Source organism: Harpia harpyja, chromosome 3 (assembly GCF_026419915.1).
Source record: "Harpia harpyja isolate bHarHar1 chromosome 3, bHarHar1 primary haplotype, whole genome shotgun sequence".
Lineage (NCBI taxonomy): Eukaryota > Metazoa > Chordata > Aves > Accipitriformes > Accipitridae > Harpia > Harpia harpyja.
Window position 1 is genome coordinate 22374692 of NC_068942.1, and position 15971 is coordinate 22390662.

Genomic DNA, 15971 nt, shown 5'->3' on the forward strand with positions numbered 1-15971 from the left:
CCAGACATGCTATTTATAGTGTAGCTGTTGGCACTTCTCCTTGCAGAGCCCTGTTCCTCTGATCTTCCTGAGGGTAGCCTTTAAGTGTTGTATTGATTTGTATCTTACTCCTTCGGCTGTTAAACATCTTTAGAAACTCTTAGGTGTATCTTACATGTGATAGCATGAGTTCTGGGTAGGTCTGTCTATAGTTAGGCTTCCAGCCCTTGTGGAACCCTGTGGAGCAATCCTTCTACAACAAATTAGTTGAAATTATGTGCTGTCATTTCTTGTGACCTATGAAAAAATATGTTATGAGTGTAGTTGACTCCCATTAGAGAAGGATGCCTCATGCGTTTTCTGCTCCATTCTTACTTAGATATTTATGGATGATGTATATGTGATTATGTCAGTTCCCTCCACTTTTCTCTCAGCAAGACTCCTTTCCTCCACCTACAAATCTGCTGCACAGATAGAAGAGGTCTTCCTTGCAAGTAACAGGTTCTTGGCAAACAACACCTTATGCAAACAACCTTGACTGCTGGGAGTGATAATGGTAAATATTGCTGAAGTGAGAGTTGTAAAAATGTGTGAAGAAAATTGAAAATACGGTTACATGGCAGTTCAACCATAACTTGATCTCAGAAAATGTATGTGAAGGTAGAGTTAGAGGAAAATTACACTTTTCCCTTTATAGTAGTGTGCTAGGCAAAGCTTTGTCAAAAAGTCATTGATAGCTTTTTATTTCTCATATGCAGCTAGTCTCTCTGAATGGTTTACAGCTTTTGCAGAAGCCTTCTCCTATGTAAGAATTTGCTGCTTATCATTTGAGAGTTGAAAAATGACTTCCAGAAGTTGTTCATTTTATTAGCTTTAGAGGGACAGAATAAGCTAGAAAATTGAGTTTGTGGCTGAAAACCTGGCATTTTTGAGTCCCAATGCTTTTATTACAGTCCATGTATAGTGAGCTGTTTATGAAGCTGTTACAGATGTATTCCAGAATGTTGTTTATTTGTCCCAAGAATGGCTTTCATTCTGTATATGACTAGAGTAATTCACCTCTCATAAAAGCACCAAACTGTGTCCTATTTCACTGATTTTTGTATGTCTGAAATAGAATGCCTTTTCCTAGTGTTTCAGTAACTCTTGTCTGTAGAAAACACATGGGAGCACACAGGCCAAGAGTTGACTGACCAAGGACTGACCGGTGTTTCACTGTTCTGTGCTCTTCAAGGTGATTTCTGTAGTATAATAAACTTCTTGTGCTATATCTGGAATGATTAAATCAGTGGGTGTGATTGTAAATAGCATGAAGGATCTGTTTAGTTTCAGATAGGGTTTGGGTTTTTTTTTTCTGTTCCCTTCTTGAATTCTTTCATAGTATCAGGTTAAGAGAACTGATGCCACAGGTGGGGTAGATTGCCTTAAAAGAGCTGACTGAGCAGATAAAATGGATAAATATACTATTAAGATTTCCTATCACATTTAATGTGCTTTTGAATCAGGATTTGTGATTCTGTAATATGGTAGAACAAAAAATACAATTCAGGCTATATAATATTCCATATTATTCTTCACATTTATTTATGAAACACTGTAAATCAGGTAAGCACAATTTTGGTAGTTCTCATGTCTCTCTGGTTCATATTGCTGTAGCTCAGCTCTTTTGGGAATCTCAGGATTGGCAATGAGAAAAATGTCAAGTTGGATGGGAAAAAAATGTGAATTAAAAGCAGCAAGACTATCTGAAACTAATTTAAAATGTATAGTCTGAAACAACTGCATTTCCAGGTAGTTAATTCCACTTTTATAGGATGATAAGAATGTAAGAAATGCCATGCTGTGCCAAAACAGCGTACCATCTAGCCCTCCCTCCAGTATCCGGAGGTGTTCCTTAGAGTAGCATGCAAGCCTCAGCACTTCCTTGTACTGCTCAGCTCCGTAGTTGTATTAAGGATGTTAGAGGGTACAGACCTGCCTATTTCCTATACTGTTCATGCATCTTTTGAACATCTATTTGAATAAACACTTTTTGACCTTACTGGTGCTGTCTGCCTCCACCAATCTCTTGTTCCAGAAATTCACTACTGCTGTGTAGTACTCTTAACCTCTTCTAAACTGATCTGCTAGTTTCAGTGCGTTGCCTCTAGATCTAGGATTGGGAGTTTAGCGAACAACAGTTCTGCATCCGTACTGGCAAAATGGACATGGGGATCCTAAACTTTACACTGAGGTTACAGCATGCGGTGTTCTTGCTGATTACATTTAGGAGTTAGATTACTGGCCAGTTTGCTGGAGGGAGAGCAATGTCACATGTATTCAAGTCTTACTATAAGACTATAGGACATCTCTATGATATTCATTTTGCTTTCCTTGTAACACTGCTTTTTTAAAAGCCAGATAGCCTAAATGCAATAGTGATGACCTGTTGAGGGTAATTTTATAATCATATGTCAGACTATAGCAGCTTTCCACTTAGAGGCTTACAGTCTGTTTCCCATAGACATAGGAAGACTGTTGGGTTCACTTGGGAACTGTAAGTACTGAACTCCTACAATGCCTTTTAAATGACAGGATCCATTTGAGCAGGCAGGAATCCTATAATGAGCCAAGAGTGAAAAAATAAAACTTATAAAAGCCTGTTGGACAGATTGCTGACAAGAACTGCTTAAACTGCAACACTTGATTTACTGAATTCTGGGATCTTGGGCTGTTTTAAATTAATTAGCATTTGTTGTTTCTATTGTATTTCTCTATGACAGGCTGTGTAAACAATACTTAGATTAACAAAATTATTTAGGCTGCTAATTTTACTTGCAATACTCTTTAAATCAGTAAGGCTAAAGCAAATTGGGAGTGTATGACTTGAGACCAAGGAAGGCTAATTTGTGAAGTTGTGCAGGATATTTCCATTTGTGTGTGGCAACAATAGGATATTGCTGTTGGTTGCTTATTTTGAATGCTGTAGCATCAAAACAGAACAAGAAATTCTTATGCTGGCTCCTCTGAATACTGGCCTTAAACTATAAATGAAATAATTTGTATAACTAATAGGCATAATAAGTGATACCTATGTGGATATGAATGTTTGAGGAAGAAGAGGAGAAGATCTGACTGGAAAGGTGGAAGGTGTTGTTCCAGGGAATAAAATTGCTACAGAGTTTTAGAATTTCAGTCAAATCATTGCCAAAGGCAGGACTATTAGATCTACTCAGAAGTGAGCTGTTGGATTGATCATGCCCATTTTCATTCTGTGTATGTTTTAAAAAGTATTAAATTTGGTTTATGTACTTCCCAGAGTGTACACATTACCATAATTCCTGTTAAGCCTTCAAATTTTTCCTCACTTGACAGTGACACTGACTGGATTCTGATGTTACGGAGCTCTCCATAGTCCCGGAGGCAGGAATACAAAAATCACTGGAGTGCTCCTGTGGGCTGTGATTTTGCTGTCTTTCCTGGAGAAAGCAAAATTGTACAGTGTCTTGTTGGAAGATGGTTCTTCAGCGAAATGACTGCAGGCATGTGTGTCAACTGGATGGCTGTGTCTCCAATGCTGCAGCTGGGGCTTTTCAGCTGGTGCTGATGGGCAGCTGCATAATATTAGTAGCAGAACTGGTTAGAAATTGCGTTTTAAACTAAGCACAATTTTTCTTTTCCCTATAGACATTGATTTTTCTGAATCGTCTAAAACTGTTTTATTTTAGTATGGAAATGTTGTTGAGGTAGTTGCACTTTCATATGTACTTATTTTTCCTTATTGACTGGCTTCCCAACTGTCCTGTGTCTCTTATGGAGCAATGCGGTTGAGCAATATAATGTGTTTCCTCATTTTTGTCCACAGTTGATATCTTGTGATGGAAACAATTGTATGGCCTACAGAGAACACTGCTAAAGCGTTTCTAAGTATTTTTTACACTAAATTTTTTTCCAGATTTTAAACTTCCTCCAGAAGTTGGGGCATATTTTTTAATGCTGGGGGGGATGGAAATCCAGCATAGTTTTGACCAGCTGGAATTAATGCTGGTAATGCGAAGAATCATCATCTGAAAAAGGGACTTAAAGGGGCTCTAAGAAGAGCCATCAGATATTTAATGATATAGTGCATTTTGAATCTAATATCGCTACCAAATGTGAGCTTTACTGGTTGTAGTCACACCTTAAAAATTTGCCCGTCAATATTCTTTACTTCCTGTTTTCAACTGTTTGCGTATTATTGCTGCAAACTGCTGTTCAGCTGTTGTGTTTCAAACAGAAATGGCTGCATGTCATTAATATTATTAAGGCCTCTAATTTTTCAAGCATGTCATGATGATTAAGAAATACAAACTCTTGTCTGAGTTGAGAGATTTTATTGAAAACTGTATTTTTTTTTCCTGAAACTGATGAAACTCTCACTGGCTACCACAAGAAGAAATCAGTTACTGAGAAGCTGGTTTTTGCCCCCCAACATAGCAATTCTGCAGATGCTTTTAGCACCTCTGCAGCTCTCCTTTACATGTAGGACCACTGAATTTAACACAGTTGTCCAGGTGAGTTTCTTGCATTGCCAACTATGTCTGATGCAAGTCTAACTCAGCAAATTGCTTCAAGAACATAGTGTAGATACTGTACCAGATAACTGTAATGTTCATTGATTGCCTTCAGCAGAAATTGGAGAGAACATACAGATGTAGTTGATTATGAAAAAGTTTAGACTGGAGGTTGGAAGCTTTCTAATATCAGAGCAGTGAGGTTCCTGCAGAGCCTTCTAGTAGGAATATTATTGTCAAGAAACAGAGTTGCTTTTGAGATGAAGCATGATAAAATTGCAAAAAGAAATGCTTTGACACACTGCCTCTTCCTGCAGGGAGATGAGCTTTTTGGCTGGGAGAGATGCCTTCTAGTTCAGTTTCCCACTCTGTCAATGACCTGCCAAAAGACTTTCAAGTTCACCTTCACCATCTCTTTTGCTCTCTGGAAGCTCTTCAGAGTGACAAGTTTGCATGTCCGTGGAGAGCCACACTGGTAGCACGGTCTTGATTGGGCTGCTATGCAACAATTTAGTAATTACTAAGTGTGGCATTATTTCTTTACCTATGGTGTGTTCTCCTACATCTGAAGTCCATTCTAATTAACTTTATTTGCAAAGGATTTATAGTACTTTATCTGCAGCTGTCTTACTTTCAGCTATTGCATCTCCTCTTTGAATGAGGTCATTACTCACAGGCTTCTCTTCTCACTGAGCTGGTGTCTGTGACTCAGTCTTTCCATGCCTACTTTAATTCCTTTCACCAAAGCTGCGTTTTAGTCTGTCTGTAACATCAACTCCTGCATCAGCATTGACTTAACTTGGCTAAACCTAGGTTTAATCTTCCATCTAAATCCCCTCTCCCTCCCTTTTTTCTTCTTCTGCTCTTGCTCATGTCCAAACTCAGCTGCCAGGCTGTATACCTCCCCATCCTGTTCTTCCTGCTTCTAAGCTGAGGCTAGGTTTCCCTGTTTCTTGATCCCTAAAATTTTAAGCAAGCTCATAAAACTAAATTAAAGAGCCAAAATGATCTGCATTCACTGATCTGACTGTGTCAAGGTGTGTGTATGTGTGCAATGCAGCCCCCCAGTACTATCTCAGAAGGGTAGCTGATGGCCAGTGTGATTCCTCCAGGTCTGCTTCGTGTCTGCAGCAGGACAGGAGGACTCTGGACAGCTGTATAAGTGCTGCGGAGGGCTCCGTCAACATAAGCATGGATTATACAGACACTGTTAAATCTCTGCCATAACAGAAGGGAAAAGCTTCAGAATAGTTGAAAGGGAAAACGTGGGAATTAGCTCTGAGGAGAGGAGGTGTTAAAACTAAGGACAGTTTTCTGAAGGATGGAGGAGTTATTTATGGAAGAGTATTTCCAAGCACAGAGGAAACCTGCCAGACATGTGAGGACACATACTGGCTGAGGACAGGGAAAAGGGGCTAGTGGAAAGTTGATCTTTCCAGATTGGCAATTAGTCTGCTGTGAGCTTTCGAAGGGGACTCTGGGATGTAGTAAAATCAGGTAGTTTGGGCATTTGTGACCTATGTAAAAAATGTTATGCCAGTTCATGTTTTTGAATTAACCTTAAGGTTATTTTTAGGAATGGAAGCTGTGTTCTTGACTGCTGGTTTTATTTATTTAGGATTTAATGGCTTGTTAAATTTGACTTGTAGCCACACCCGATATTTTAATGTCAGTATTGTGTCATACCTGCATAGAGTAAGCATCTGTACAAATTTTGCCACAATCGTATTGGTGAAGAAGGAAGATGATGATAAAAATAAACTGTTCCAGGAAAATTACGGTTTCAGTGGGAAAGGGAAAATACGGCATATGTGAAGTTCTAACTTTAGTAATTAGGCTTTTGTTTGGCAATGGTTTGGAGTGAATGAGTGGAAATAATAGATTTTGCTGTCAGGGAATTCGCAGGATCAACCAATTCTGTGATTTGTGGTGTTCCTTACTTTGCTGCAGGTTCATGTAATTACATCATGAAATACTGAATTTCCTTCTCTTCTGAAGTCAGTACATCAGAAAAAAACCCCAAAACTTTAAAGCAGCAAGCTGAGAGCTTTTTGTGAACAGTAATTACAGCTTTTATTTGTACAGCAGGATAACTTCTCCCTTCGGATTCAGGCATAATGTTCTGGAGTGCCTGGTATTTGTGAATACTTCTATATGGAATATGAACAGCACTGTGGAAGTGATTTAGTTTTACCCAAAGGTTTAAAAATTAGAGGCCAGAAAACATTTTCATCTTTATATTGTTCTGAAAATCCATTTCAACTTCTGAAATGGCCTCCTGCTTGGTATAATAGGTCTTAAAAAGGGAATTAAGGTTTATGGAGAATATGCAAATCTTCATGTGGCACAGCTGGTAGGAATAACCTGCATGGGAACATCCAGGGAAGTGCTTTATGCTGTGGCCAGGGAACCTACAGCTTTAGGTACAGGGCAAGAGCAGCTCTGTGCCATCACTGATCATACAGACCATCGGTTCATTCAACTTCGATTTAATTTGATCTTTTTTTTAAAATTTTTCTTTGCCGCTTGCCTGGTTGATTATGCTGAGGAAATAAGTGTTACTATTTGTTGCTAGTCTAGGTCCCCGAATGCACACTTATTTCAGTGCTGTTAGGACAGGGTGTGAAAGACACCATCCCTCTGGTACTAAGTGCCGGTGTTAAGGCTGCTGGTTGATCTGACAGCGCTGGTGAGGAGCAGTGGGACGTAGGCAGTCGGAGAGACCTGCTGGGAAGATACTGGCGTCTAACATGAGTACAGTTCACATCATTTGCCTAGAAGTTTAAACAGGCAGCTCTGCCTTAATAAGCGATAGATCAGCCATGAGCTCTGTGGTTATGGGCCATTTTTTCTACATAGTGCCTGATGCCATGGTTTGTGGTTAGAGCCTTTACTGGGGACTGTGGTGTGACCACTACTAACAAGGCCAGGGGATACCACACTGGTTACTGGGTTTGCCTGCCGATGGGGCACACCACCTCTCTGCTGCTCTCCCTGCACTGCCTAGCTGAGGAACTTAGATTGTCTCACTTAAGCCAACCCTGCTTTTCAGTTACGGTCTTAGCTGAGGTGACCGTACCAACTGTTCACCCTGCTTTGGCAGCACAGACGTCTGAGCCACTTGACAGTCAAGTCCTTAACTGCTGGCGTTTAGAGCATATGGTTGAAGGTAAATTGTTGCCAATTTTGGATTGCTTAAAGACACTGCACTGTGAACTGTGACAGTTTAGGAAATGAGTGATGAGCAGTTTGGATGTCCAGGCAGGGTCAACAGCTGGGACTAGTGTCTTCATCAGCTAACTCATCCCTGCTCATCAATCAGGTCACTGAGTACCTAAAACTGAGTGATGCGAATACCTCCCGGTGTGCTCACAGTGCACAGAACCAACAGGTCACAACAGCTTTACAGTGTTTAAGCGCTTGTTCTGCATGTCTTCTATTTTCAGCCGTAAATACTAATTTTTTAAAAAAATTAATCATTACTTAATAAACCTATGCTGATTTATCATAATTGCATCTATAAATCCATTTCTAATGGCTAGACGCATGAATTTCAGCAGTCCCTTCCCTAAGGCCATATTAGTCAGCATGAGCTCAGACTGATAGGTAGACAACTTTTTTTTCCAGACTCATAAGGAAGTGTAAAAAATTTATGATGTTGCTTTAACAAGGCCCACTGGGATTTGAGATTATTTATCTAAGCCCTTATTAAAGACAAAAACTTTTCTATGTTTAGCCTGCAGAGCAGAGCTGCTCTTCAGACAGTCCAGTGTACTTTAAAAATGAAGAGAATTTGATAAACATAGCACTGAAATCATGGAGAGAAGTATGAAGGATCTTTCCTCTGTATCCCTTTACCGCAAAGCCAAAGTTACTATTAACCACTAATATAAAAAGAAAAATGGAGCGACAGCACCTCTTGAATTTTAAGGCCATTTCACTATACTAGGAACCAACAGTGGAAAACTTTTATCATTGTTAGAAGGAAACTACTTGCGACAATGCAGAAAAAAACAGAAGATGAAAAAGATCTGTCTCATTCCCTAGCAGGAGGATTAATTCTCCTGTACAATTAATCTGATTTCTCAACCTCATTCTTCAGCACCCAAATCTCTATTCTTTCTCTGTGAGGTAATTTTTACTCATGTATACCTCTGTTGGGACCTCAGTTTAGCATCCCCTTACTGCCTTCTCCTAGGAAGCTCTAGAAGGAGAATTAAATGGAATGTATTTCATAAGATACTTTATGTTCAACTCCCTCTTGTTTTCTTTCAGTAATTAGGAAATGAAAGTGTTTCTAAGGGCTTGGAAATGAAAAATGTGATGTAAAATTAGACCATTTAATTAAATTATAAAAATTGAACCTAATATTTTTAGAAAAAATATTTTACAAGAGGCCATAGTGTGGTTGGTAGAAAGTTTTGTCACATACTTTCAAAGCAACAGAGTTGCTTTAGACATTTTCACTCCTTTTGTAAATGTGAGCAATCTGTGTATCCAGAAACTTAAACGCATTCTTCGTGTCTCAAGAAATTATCCATTCCTCCTTTTGTGAGAATTATACATTGATAAATACCTACACTATTTCATTCAGTCTTCCTTTGGGTAAGTTTCTGCCATTTTCATTTTCAGTGTTTGCTGTTTTGAAGTAAGCTTTGCTTCTGACTTCCTTTTACCAAATCTGTAAGAGTGCTCCTCTGCCAGCATTTCAGAGTTAATGCATGATTTCCATTCTGTAGATTATTCGGAGGCACAATTTAAGCATCAGACACAATGATGTTGCAACCTCATGAAACCGAGTTCACCACTTCTGCAGGCACGTCCAGATCCTATTGTTTAGGGTATTCTGTCCTCAGACTTAAATTCCCACACCACAAGAAAAATCTGTAACACTGCCTATTTGCTGTAATGCCTTAATGGTATAAGTTACTCTAGTAAAGGTGCGTTTTATTTTGCCAGTGCCAGAAACCTCATTTGGAACTGTGACTGGGAAAATACACTTCCTCTTCTTTGCAAAGCTCCCCATTCATCACAGCTTTCTGATAACTAGCTCTGAAAAGCTGTTCAGTGAGGTTCTTCTGAAAGAATTTGCATTGACTGGCAGTCCATACAGGGCAGTCTACAGGTAAGTGGGCTGCACAATCCCAAAAAAGCATTGAATAAAAAATGCAAGCCTGAATGTAGCTGGGGCTGGTATTACCATTTTTACAAGCGGTGACACTGAATATTGTACGAAAGAATGCAGATGCATAGGTGTTCTAGATTATTGATTAAGCTACAGGTGCTGACCTTTAAGCAGCATGTGTATGTATTTTTACACTGTGTAGATAGAACAGGAATATGTAATCTCTCCCATGCCCCAGATAATATTTAGGTTTTGTTTCAATAAGTAATGGGAACATTGTCTTGGAATGTCATTATGTTCACGTTGCTTAAGGCAGAATGATTTAGTCTGGATACAAAATTCTGCTGTTTTGGATGCAAAGCTGGTAAAATAATCTTTAAATCTGACAAAGCCCCTAACCATTATCTTTCATCTCTTGAATTGTTGGGGTCTTTTCCACAGCATCTGAGACATTTGAGAGTTTGTCAATAATGGGTATTGACACTGGGCGCACATGACACAGTTGCTGCTACTCTGTAGGTATTTTAATCAGGTTTACCAATTTGGAAATCATCTGGTAGCTGTTTTGGGCAAGTGAACCAGGTGTTTTTGGACTGACTTCAGTAATGTCTCGGTGAGCAAAGGAGGACTTCAAACAGCTAAAACTGGAAAACAAGTCAATCACAGTTGAAACTAGGAGCTGAAATAACTTAAAATAATTTTTGAACTTGCATTTGTGTTGCTTAGAATTATTATAAGAGGTTGAGAATGGTAAGTATAGTTGTTGTCTTTAAATCTTGGACATTGTATACTAGTTTCTTTTAAAATAGTTATAAAATTCCTTACTAAGGTGGTGCAGCTTGCTTCACTGCCCTATTTTCATTATGAGAAGTTCTATTCCTCTTTAAAAGCTAAGTTATCTTTACTATCTCCAGCTTTAAATTTTTTTTATGTATTTGCTCTTTGAAGAATTTGCTCGTCTGAGAGTTGATTGGGTGAACTGAAGTGAATTAAATCCCATTTCAAATGAGATGGGTCTTCTGTTTCTTCAGCATCTGACCCACAATGAGTCTGGGCAGATGGCTCATGAGGTTTTTGGAACCTTTCGTACTGAACTAGTTCAAAAATTTAACTTTTGTATTTGATCTGCCTTGTATTTGATCTTGTTTTGAATGATGGATTTGGGCTTTGTGATTGCCTGTTTATCAACCTTTCACGTTTTACATGCTGAAAAATAATTCTCAGGTACTGAACATAGCATTTGTACATAGGGAAACTTTCTGTTGAGGTAAAGGGCCTTTCTATTTGTGATAGGATACTTGACACCATGTGTTTCATGTTCTGCAATATAACATCTCATTTTGATGATTTTTAAATTAAGGTTATAGTTTCATGAAGAGTTGTAAAGGTATCTCAGGAGAGTAGTGCTATTGATAGCATCTGGGCGTTCAAGACATGCCAATATTGGTAAATATGTCTTCGTCCTGAGTCTTCCTCCTATATTTTGATCAGAGTTTCCAACCCATGGGAGGGAAAGGAGGGAGGAAGGAGTCTGAAAATCATTCCTGTATGAGAGTTTGGTGGAAGTGTAGCCCAGGAGAGAGCAGAGACATTTTGTGTTTTCTTTGGGGCTTCTGCCTAGTGTCATGATGCCTGGAGGGGCTGAGAGACAGCCTGTTGTCTCAGCCTCCAGGTGGGAAGGTCGGCTGCAGACAGGAGATGCTGGCTACTGTGCACACAAGTAGGAGGAGGCCTCCGGCATTTACAGTGCATCACTAGAGGGTGAGGGTGAATAGAGGTAACCAGCAGAGTTGTCCTTTGATAAGATTCTGTAAGTTCTTGAGGTTGGCTTCTGGAAAAAATACACTGAGGCAAATATGTTTTATTTTTCCGGGGAAATGAAGTGTGTGTGACAGTATTTTCTGTCTGCCTTGCAAGTTACCCCCACCCTCCTTCTCCTGCCCCTGGCTTTTAATCACATTGGACAATTTTGGAGATAAAGGGTCTGAATGATGCCTTTCCCACAATTTCTGTAAAACAGGTGGCTGTATAGAGGACAGCATCCTTGTTAGTGCCCTGATAAGAGAAAACTATAGGTTTAAAACAACAGTTACAAAAAGAGTCTGCTGAGGAAGGCCACCAGTCCACGAGATGTCACTAGTCCCATTAGCAGATGGAAATGCTTCCTTAAAATTACATGAATCTTTCAAGGATGAGCTGTCTGGAATTACTTTGCATTACTGTAGGGTAACCATATTGATGTCAGCAGTTGCCATGAAGGAACTTTTACATAGTACTTTGTTCTTCTACAGCCCTGCTGTGTACTTCTACCCTTCAGGAAACGAGAGTTATTAGAGGAGGCTTACTCCCATTTGCCAGGGCAGTGGCCCTTATTTTTCTACATACCTGAAGTGTTGGAAGGGTCAAAAAAAAAAAAAAAAAAAAAGATGTAACCTCAGAATTTGAGTGCTTGGTTGATACATGCTGGGAAGGGAGACTTTTTAGGTCAGTGGTGCTGCTGCTCACATTTGTTATTCCCTGTAAGTAAGATGGCACCAGTCAGGCTTTTAGCAATAGGTCAATAGCACGCTGCTCTGTATCCTCTGCATCCATCCCAAGCACAACAGTCTACAGTTATTGCCATACATTAAGGAAATTATGAGCCATCTGTTCTAATTTAGAGTAAGATGTATCCAGGAAGGAATCAAGAGGTGCTAAAGGTGAAGAAAAGTACTTTAAGGAGCAGGCAAAGCTATCCCTGCATTCTGAGCTGTAGGCATATCCAAGAAAACTGCAGTCTAGAGTCATAGCAGAAGTGTTGCTAGTCTAGATGCTGATGACCATCAGCAGTGCCATGCTCCACTATGGTGAATTATCAGCAGTGATCTGGCTACAGTAATCTGATCTTTATTGTTTTCAGACAAATTATTTGAATTCTTTCCACCTGGGATGCAGTAAGATGTTCAAAAACTGCAGTTTAAAGCCTTAACGCAACCATTAAAGTGAAGAAGCACATTCTAAAGCATTGGCCATGCAGTTTTTACGAGAGTAATTTGCTGCTTCTTTTAGTGGGACCAAGTTGCTTTGCTGCTGAGAAGTCTGCAATTACATTGTACTTTGGAGCTGCGCCAGCAATTCTGCATAGTGTGGGCGTTCAAGAGCAGTCGCAGCAGACTTCAGGCAATGCCCAGCAAGAGCTAAGCTCCTGTGCTTTTCTTGGTTTTGTAGAACTTCTAAATTAATACATGACTTCTGCTCTTGCACCCAACTAGGCAAAAATGACGTAGGGAATTTTAAAAAGTAGTTTCAAGGAAATACATTGTGAATATGTTGAGTTCTGTCTGCCATGTTTTCTTCCTATTATGTCTATATATGTTTGAGCATCACAAGCCCAGCAGGAGCTGTTTTCTCCATGAGCTTGTATTCCTCAGTGAGATGCTCTAAAGCAGAACTTCATTGTAACTGATGGAAATCTGCTGCAGTTTTCTGCTTTTACAGCTTCAGCTTTTTCCACAAACTCTTGATCTTGCAGATGAATGAAGAAAGAATTTCTCTCCCCATAGGCAGTTACTGTTATGGGTTGGCTCTGTGGATATAGCTACTGCTGCTATACCTCTGTGCACTGTGGTTTTGCTGGTAGGACATATCCTGGGAAGTACCTGGCAGGCTTGTGATTTTATATCCAAGGTCAGTTCCCACAAAATTAACATTCCTTTTCCTCTTCATTCTATGATCAGCCTATTTTTGCTTACCTGGTGCTGAAGCTAAATAAAGATGATAATGTCTTAGTTATACTCACTGACCATCTGTGCATGGTTTGAGTACTGTCATGAATTTTAAGTTTAGTACATTTGCAAGTGTTCATGGTCCCACACATCTGTGTGTCCCATTGAATGCTAAGTCTGCTTTAGACATTGTCACTTGATTTAGCTTTTCATACTTTCATTTTGGATATTATAAGTCTTCAACTTAAAGGTTGCAGAATAGAGGAACACCTGCTAATCCTTCCCTCTGATGTTTAAGCTTTATTTCAGTGATTCTTGCAGCTGAAATTCTGTTTTGTCTTCTGCAGAGACTGTACAGTTGGTGCTGTTTTGCAGTGGAATGAAAATATTTTATGCGTGATAGGTTTGCAACTTAAAATCAATGCTTTTGAAATTGCATAGCAGCCAGCTGGAAGAGGGAAGGCAATGTAGAAAAGCAGTTGGTGAACACCCAAAAATCTTTAGTCTGGAGAAGTATGTTGAGCATTACTTTGAAATTACATGCTCCAAGGCAAAGATACTCCTGGACAGAATTAAAATCTCAAGATTTATTTCCATGCAAAAAGTTGCATTATGTCAACATAGCTTTCTGTGCTTCAGAGGAATAATCTACTTGTAAACAACTTTGTCTGTCTTGGTGCAATATACGCACACAATTGTTTGGTTTTCTGTTTTTGCCTTTTACCACTTTGAGAAAAAAAGAATTGAATTCTGTGGGCTATACACAGGCTTTATTTGTGCTAATAGCATTTTTTAATAACTGTACCAAAACCACTGTAGTTACATTTAAGTTAATATAGGACAGTTGAGTGTAATAAAAATGTTGGTTGATGTGAAACAAAAGGAAGAGAATTTGGCCTGTACTTTACAGGTTGAGATAGGCAGCTTTTACTTCTCTCTCTGACTTCCCTTAAATAGTTTTAAATAATCAAAGCATGTTGAGAAGTAGTAAAATAATTTAAAAGCATAAATAAAATGAATGTAGTTAAGATTCATATGCACTTGTCTAATGCAAACAAAATCATTTAATCCACTTTTAATGTACCTTTTAGCATGAGTTATTTAATCTATGCTACATATTGGAGTTAGAAATTAGAAAACTGCATATGGAATATCTATTTTAAATCACAAAAGCATTCATTGGAGCAAATAGCATAATTTTACTAAAAAGGCCCTTTGAAATATTACAAGAACATTTCATACTTCTTATGTCAGCCCTTCTGAAAAATATTATGGCAGTGGGCAGACGGTACTCTGGTGAGGTTAAATTTGAATTTTCATTATAAGCCTTTCTTATTAGTATTAAATAACTTGTCCTTTTCAAATGGTGACACACTGAAAGTTCAAGAAGGACTTACATTTTGTAGGATAAGGTATTTTAAACATCCTGAATTGTTTTTGTGGTGGATTTCTAGATAACTTCTTTTTGACCAGACTCCAGAAGTGCATAGTTTTTCCATTCAAATCTGCATTACTTAGAAAAAAGACAAAAGACTGTTAATAAAGGTTGTGTGTTTGTATATACAACTATTATATCTTTATATTAATTTATAGAAATGTCCATAATTGTATAATAATATGATTAATTTATGTATAATTAATTTATAATTATATATACTATATTAAAGTATATGTACTATATACTATATATATGATGTAACTTTATTATAAGGATTATATATCAGTAACTTTCTTATAAGAATGCTTTACAGGAGAGAGTATTTGAGACTACTTGAAAGTATAGAAGTTCAGTTAAATAAACCTTCATCCTCTCTCTATAGTGATGCACTGGAAAAAATTAAGGTTTAAAACTTAGGGGTGGAGCTTCTGTTGTTGGCCACTATAGTCCATTGCAATAAATCTAAAAAAGCACCTCCTCACGTGGATCCCTGGATCACTGCTGTCTGTCGTCTTACTTCCCTTGATACGTTCCTCTTCTCTTGCTCATTTCCTTGCAAGGACACCAGTGGGTTAAATTTCTGTTCTTCCCTTTCTTGTCTCTTATGAGAGATTTAATACCTGTTGGTTGGGCTACCAGGCGACTAGTAAAGTTCCCAGGGAAGATTTGCTCAAAACCCACAATTGACACTCCCAGCTATTGAGGATGAATAATGAACAGCATTAGAACAAGACTGCAGATGTTTGTTTTAGGAGGGAAGCAGTGATTCTATAAAGAAAGTTTTTTTTCCAAAGGAATTTGCTGTAGGCTGTGGAAGGACTGCACTTCTTAGTGTTCCGTATTATTTAAATTTTGGCAAGAGTTTAGTAGCTAATGAGCATGCATTGATTTTTATGTCATTTTTAGATCACTGCAAGGATAATTAAAAGTATAAATAACTTAGCTTCCCGGTATATTAAGTATATAGACACATCATCAACCATAATTTAGAATTGTTTTTAGATTAAATCATTTTTACAAATAGTTATTTAATTTAGCAGGTTTGTCCTTCGGTTCAGTAAAGTCATCTGTCATTTATATCAGAGCTGTAACTCGTGGAAAGGGCAACTTTAACAATATTCAGTGAACTCTGAGAGTTAGGGCTGGGCTCCTGTCAGCTTTTTTATTGGATTCTTCAGCATGGCCTTGATTCA

The 15971-nt window shown here is 38.5% G+C and overlaps 1 protein-coding gene across 7 annotated transcripts in view; it reads left to right on the forward strand.

Moving 5' to 3' along the window:
- Positions 1 to 15971, forward strand: part of UBE3D (ubiquitin protein ligase E3D) — a 104678-nt gene that overhangs the window by 29343 nt on the left and 59364 nt on the right. The window contains exon 9 of one of the 7 annotated variants that reach the window (XR_008234349.1): positions 359 to 9636. The exons of 5 other annotated variants lie outside the window; for them this stretch is intronic. The gene's annotated coding sequence lies outside the window, so the exon portion shown is untranslated. The remainder of the gene's footprint in view (positions 1 to 358; positions 9637 to 15971) is intronic. One more of the 7 variants, XR_008234348.1, reaches the window with a different exon arrangement.